At 48.0% G+C, this 6,834-nt stretch overlaps 1 long non-coding RNA gene across 3 annotated transcripts; it reads right to left on the reverse strand.

Annotated features, from left to right (window-relative positions):
* Positions 1 to 3,129: 3,129 nt before the first annotated feature.
* Positions 3,130 to 6,729, reverse strand: LOC123794202 (uncharacterized). Of its 3 annotated transcripts, none has more exons than XR_006780144.2 (3): positions 6,152 to 6,727; positions 5,478 to 5,609; positions 3,130 to 3,949 (listed from the first exon to the last, which is right to left on the reverse strand). It is a non-coding gene; the product is annotated as an uncharacterized LOC123794202 (long non-coding RNA). The 3 variants fall into 3 exon arrangements; XR_015722620.1 differs by having other exon boundaries at positions 6,466 to 6,726; XR_006780145.2 differs by having other exon boundaries at positions 5,478 to 6,729.
* Between the last annotated feature and the right edge of the window lie 105 nt (positions 6,730 to 6,834).

Raw genomic sequence — 6,834 nt, forward strand, 5'->3', positions numbered from 1 at the left:
AGATCTCATTATCTTAAAATACTCACAGGATCTAACTCTCTCATGTGATATCTTCTCACCGTCCCAAATAGAGGCATCCTAGGAAGGTGTGGAATTTTCCCCGCCTCATGTTATCACAAATCCTGCTACTTATAAATGAATTCCTTTCACACAAGTGTCTCTCCTTCCACACAAAGGCTACTTCTAGGGCTGCCAAATAAAACACAGGATGCCCAACTCGATCTGAATTTCTGATAAACAATGAATCGTTTTTTAGTATAGATAGCCCCATGTAAAAAAGCTTAAAAATACATTATTTATCTAAAATTCAAATATAATAAGCCGCCCTGTATTTTTTTTCTTTCTAAATCTGGCAACCCTAGACACCACACACGCTCCTTGGGGCCGATGTGGCATCTCATTTTCTAGCGTCTCATCTCAGAAAAAGGTCTCAGACTGATGAAATGTGCCTGTCCAGGGTTGTAGGTCACAATTTCTAACCATTCACCCCTACTCACAATGGTTGTCCCTTACCCTTCATCTCAGTCCCCAAACCCAGATGCTCTTCAGAACCAAAGCAACCAGATGGTGACTCCTTACCCAAAGTGAATCCCCAGATGGCAAAAACAGGTGACTCTGAGGGAAAAAGGGGAAAGGTCTGGAAGGATGCTACCAAAATGAGGCACAAGAAGGAGAGTGTAATGGCAAAGACAATAAAACATCAGCCACAAATATTCTGAGGAGGAAATGGGAATTCCAGCTTGGGACAGGGGTCAATTCTTTTAGCCTCCAAACTCACATGCTATCCCCCCTCCACCTGCCCTGCTCATATCACACACTGTCAAGAGACGGGGAGCAGAGCTGAGAGAGAACTCAGAGAGGAACAGGTGAGCTCAGGGGCAGGATGCTGGAGGACTCAGAGAAGATGAAGAAGGTAGAGAGAATGGAGGAGTTTGGGTTCTGGGATGAGAGGAGTTCGGTAAGGGTGAGAGCTCAGTCTGAGCCGGTGGCCTGTTGGCACTTACCTGGAGGAAAGTCTACCTGGAGGCCAGCATTTCTTAGAGTCTTCCTACTATCACAATGGAAGATCTGGGTCAGGAACACCCACTGCATAGGAGACCTAGCCTACAATAAAGGAACCACTCCCTACAGTTGTCACAGGGTCCTGCGTTCCCTTTGCACCAGGAAAAAGTCAAAGATCGCCTTCAAAACAGATGTCACAGACACTGCTGAATGTCCGCTTGTCGAGAACATGACAGGTAGCCAGTCTAAGGAGATATAAGTCTATCTCAGCAAGAGGATGGCCGTGAAATTGAGGGCCAAGCCAGAAACTTGACCTGCTTCCTTGAGTTCTTCTTGGGGGAGATGCGTGTTCTGGTGAAGATGGAATGGAGCCACTAATGGCATAAGACAAGACATGCTTGGCAATAGCCCTCCGCTATCTCCCCTCCAGACTGGAGCTGGCTCCTTCCACTTGAGCTCTTTTGAAAGGAGACTTCAGATATGGCCAAATCTCCCGTTGCTTCCCGTCCGATTGCCCAAAGGAAGTTCTGCACTCCCCATATAATCCACTCCCTCCCTGTGTAGGGGACACTGCATACTACCGACTTTATTTCTGGTTACTTCCTTAAGCTGATTCTCTCTAGGCTTTTGTTTTGTTTTGTTTTCACCTCTTAACTCCTCTTACTCAGTGGATGTCACTGTTTCTTCATCCTCTCTTGCTGCAAGGGAATTCTTATTCCACTGTCCATTTACTTATTTGGGGTTCTATTCTTATGGAAGAAGACAAATACATATATTACATGTCAGGGGTTGGGCATTCTACATACAAGAGTCATGCTGAAAATAAAAAGAGACCACTTAACTTGACAAAACAACCATTTATGTGACCCCCTCCTCCCCTTCCTCCACCCCCGTCCCCAGGTAACGTCCATATTCATCTTCTTCCGTAGGAACAGAACTTGCGAGTAGGTGTGGCTATGTGACTAAGGTCTGGTCAGTGAGATGCAGGTGGGCTCCCTGGGCTGCGGCTTCTTGAAGATTTCCTTTAATAAGAGCTGGCAACACCCTTTGCCTTTTCTTGTCTCTTCCTCCATCTTTCTGTCTGAAATCTGAATGTGATGATTAGAAATCCACCCACCAGATAAGGGATGATAGAAAATGAACTGGAAGGAACCCGGGGCCCCGGAGACTTTGTGGAGCAAAGCCATCACCACAGCCACAGACCGCCTACCTCCGTTTGTAAAGCTTCCTCCGATCCCCCCGGGCAGAAACACCCTCTTCCTCCAATGTTCTTACTGCCCTTCGCAGGATCTTTCCTCTAATACATATCTTTTCGAATTAAACTTTCTCTTATGCGCAGGGATTTACCCAAATCAAAGCCCATTCTGACTGACAGGCAGTGGGTACCGTGTTGAGGAGGAACCAAGCCTAACTTTTCGTTGCTTGGAAAAGAAAGTCACAGGTGATGGGTGTTACCTGCCTTGACTATGGCGGGGAGACCGGTAATAGGCCCATAGATTTGCCACCTCTGAACTCGGCGTATATCTATTTTATTTTTAACTATTATTTCTAAAGCGTAAGGAACCAATCTTTTCTTATTTTCTATTTCCAGTGCCCAAGTAGACTGGAGGGTAGGATGCAAACTGCATGACTTTTAAAGACAGAATGAGACCCCTGAATTAATGCTCCTGGCGAGGAGCGGCGGGGCTGCCAAGCCACATGGGCAGAAGCTGCCGGGGCCGCCGGGCCCGCACACCGGCCACAAACAGCACTCCATGGGCCAGCCGGGGGCAGGGGGAGCTGGGGTCAGCGAGGCACCCACAGAACAGGGAACAAGCACCAGCAGAGGTGGCCCCGCGCAGCTGCTCCCTTCCCCTGGTGACCAGCGGGAGACTCTGCAGGAGCCACTGCTGGACACCATGGAATACGGGGCCGGTGAGCCACACAGGACGCGACCGCTGCGGAGCAGGACATTGGGACATTCGCGCCTCTCTGGTCGCCACTGCAGGATCTGCAAGAAGCCGCAGAACAGAGGCTTCCTCGCTCAGGCTTCTCAAGCCCGGGGCGCCGAGAGCGTAAGCACACGCGCATTCAGAGCACGCGGGGCCTGGCACGCCGTCCAGCCAAGGGAACAGACCGGTCAGAATCTCTGAAAGAAAGAGTTTTATTTGAGCCCAGCTTAGGCCAGCCGCCGGGGAAACAGGCTCTTCACAGGGCAGAAAACGTTCTGGAGAAGGAACAGTTTTTACAGGGTCCTATACTTTTTTGCATCTTGTGAGAGCTCAAAGGACGATAGATGGGCACACAGGCAGGAACGAGTTTTACTGCAAAGGAATGCCCGGAGCAGGAGCACTGACCGCTATCTCAAGGACAAGCTGGTTTTCCTTCAGGCCACCCATTTACAAAGCAGATGTGCAATGTATGCGTCGTGGGCCATGCATTAGGCTTTCGGTTCAACAAAAGTTTATGCACCATTACACTAACTTAGAAAGAAATTAAAAATGGCTTCCCTTGTGTATGTGGTCTTTAGAGTTTTTCTCTCATCACCTTCCGTACAGCGGTGTCATTCAAAGCTTTTCCACACCCCGCGCACACCCCGGGGGCTCTGGAATGGCCCCACACTGCCTGGAGGAGGGCACCGTGTGGAGCGTGGTCGCTGAGGGATTCCAGGGCACGAACTGGGAGAAGGCCACGAAAGAGCCCAAACGCATCAAGACCATGTCTGAGTGAGCTCCTGCTTCTTTCCTCAAGTTGCAGCGACTGGGGCCGGCAGCTCTGCTGCCCCTGCTGCCCTTCAGTGCTGCTCGTGAATGTGGCTTGTGAATATGGGCCCAGGCAGCTGGTTCCACAGGCCAGGGGCCATCTTGACCTCTGTGGTTTGTTCCAGCTGCTCATTTCTTCCTCCTCAGCCCAGATTTGGACGCAGGCTAGTTGACATCCGTCTTTCTCTTCCCAGCTTTTGTGTGACCTATTAGGAAAATAAATATTTTTAACAGTGCAGCAATTACTGTGGCTTAACAACAACAAAAAGATAAAATGAGACCCTTGAATTTGGCACCCGTGACAAGGCACTTTGAGGCACGTGTTCATTTTCCTCTTGCTTGGGAGTCCTTCAGTGCGAAAATCCGACTGCTCTAGAAAATCAAGAGATGAAGAACAGCAGTGCTGTTCTCCTGGAATTGTTGGACCATCAACATGGTGATGGTTGTTGGTGGTTACCTTTGGAGCAGACCAAACAAGAAATACTTTTGAGAGAATATAACTCCACTGAATCAGGGTTTTGGTGACTAATAGAACAAACTGGAAGCCTGATGAATATGGTACCTGTGGCTAGTTGGGATTCCTCCAAACCCTAAAAGGGTTTCTGAACAAGACCCAAGCAACGCAGATGTATTTTCCTTCCTCTGATCTCAGATCGCTTCTCTGGTTAAAGGATTGATTCTCCCCAGCATTTTAGAACCCAGCCTCTCCTATCTCCCGAGTGGCCTCAGATACCCCTTTTCTGAATCTTCATCCTCTCCACTGGCATTTTTCCTTTAGCAACTTAATAAAACCTCTTGCACCCTGAAGCTGTAGGCTTCCTTGTACTTCATTTCCCTCCTCCATAAGATGGGTTGTTGTGAGGATTAAACAGCAAAGGGTTCTTGGATGCTTGAGTTAGTACATAGAAGGAGCTTATAACATGCCTAGAACATTGGAATTCCCAACTGATCTCTATAATAAATGACACTGCTGTCATCAGTCTTTTATTTGAAACTCTCCTCTCTTGGTTGCCCTGACCCATTTCTGTTTGTTCATTTTCCTCATAATTTGCTGGCTGCTCCTTCTTATTCTTTATCCTTATCTTCAGGTTTCCTGTTTTGCTTCTCTCTATATTTTAAAATAAAATCATCTTTCTACACAAATAATAAAAATAAAATAATCTTTCTAAAGATCTTCAGTTTGGAGATAATTCGGCTGTCTTACGAATGTTTTCCATTTCCTACAAGTCCATTAACTGAAATCACATTCAACTACCTCCTTTTTCCCATCTTCCACTCCAGTCCCATCTTCAACTCATCGCTTCTATTCTTTTAAGCTTCACCTCATATTTCATCCCCTCCAGAGTCTTTTCTGAAGTTTTCTCAAACAGATTCTTACCTAAGTTCTCCTTCTCTATGCTCCCAGACTATGTCATGTAACTTTTACCTCTACAACACCACTCATGACACCTGCTGTCTCCATGCTAGGGTGTGAGCCATTAGAGGAATGGGACTGAGTCTCACCTGTCTTTAAAGTCCTCAAATCTAATATAGAGTCACACAAATTGGTAGTGCTCCATAAACATTTGTTGAGTGAATGAAGCAATAAATAAAATGAGCACTCTGATTGCGCCAATGTGTCTTGAAAGAAAACGCTGAAGAGTTCACCACATATTGAGACCTTCTCACATGCAGTGCGGGGATCAAAAGCATTTGCTTGATTTTTATTCCAGTACTTTCCCACAGTACACTCACCACTATCGAGGTAGCTGTACAAGGAGAGTGGTTGCAAGCACAGGCTCTGGTATCCGGCTGTTCATCTTTCAGCTTTCATTACGTGTGTGACCTTGAGCAAGTCACTTAATTTCTGTGCACACCAGTTCCCTCCTTAGAGAAACATAATAACGCATATCAGAATTTTTCTTACAAGGTAATGAGATAACACATGTAAAGTGTTTAGAACAGGGTCTGGAACATACCACATATACAAGTTAAAAATTATTATTTCAAATATTAAGACGACTCTGGATAGAGTATTTTGGCCTTACATCGTTTTCATTAAAAACAAATACCAAACTATGGGGCACCTGGATGGCTCAGTACCTTAAGAGACCCACTCTTGATTCTGGCTCAGGTCATGATCTCAGGGTCCTTAGATCAAATCCCAGGTGGCCGTCCCCTCTCAGTGAAAGTCTGCTTGAGGTTCTCTGTCTCCCTCTCCCCCTTCCCCTACTTGCATGCTAAATAAATACATAAAAATCTTTTTAAAAAACATTAATCTAAAATAAACTGCCGCTCCCCTGGAGAATTCCAGAATTAGAAACATGATTGGTTAACCCTGAAGGCGTGCCTGGTAAAACGCTGATGATGTTCTCACCGCTCCCCCATCCCCATCCCTGGCTCACAATCGAATTCCCTGGCTGCATTACCCAGGCTTTATTCCTTTATTTTCTCAGTATTCATCCTTCCTCTTTGCTGAGGGCTTTTTTTAAAAAACTTGTGTTCACTGAACAACTGAGCAGGGAAAACAGATCTCCATTGATATTTCACTCTGAAGGGAATTTCTGCTCCAACCCGAACAGAAGTGATTACTCTTCGTTCATTCCAGCCCAGAGACGGGACTGGGGACCCTCCTGATGCCAGCGCAGCCGTGGCCTCTGCGGCACCTGCCTCCACCTGCACGAGGCCGCCACCACCCCGGGTAAAGCATTTCCTCCGTCTCGCCGGCCACATCTTCGCTGACCGAGCGCTTCCGCTGCGCTTCGGGATCCTCCATTTCTCCCGGATCCTTCGGGGTGTTTTTCTCAGGGTCGGCGTTCGTCCCCGTGACGCTACTTCTGGCTCGAGTCCTCTTTTAACTGCTTTGAGGAAAGAGCACAGGAGTCAGACACTGTGATATAATCAACGTTGTTTCTTCTTAGACAAAGTGGCAGGGGAGGCCTCCCCTCAGCCCAGGACCCCGCAGCCTCCCGCACGCTCCCCAGTTCCCGGCCCGCTCCGCCCTGAACCGCCGAGGGCCTGGAGCGCAGGCGCCCCCGGGCCCCGCCCCGTCACCGGGGCTCAGCCCCCATTGGCCCAGAGGCCGGGGGCGGGGCGCCCCGGCCTCCGAAGC

The sequence above is a fragment of the Ursus americanus genome, chromosome 32, assembly GCF_024610735.1.
Source record: "Ursus americanus isolate L20-20 chromosome 32, mUrsAme1.1.p, whole genome shotgun sequence".
NCBI lineage: Eukaryota > Metazoa > Chordata > Mammalia > Carnivora > Ursidae > Ursus > Ursus americanus.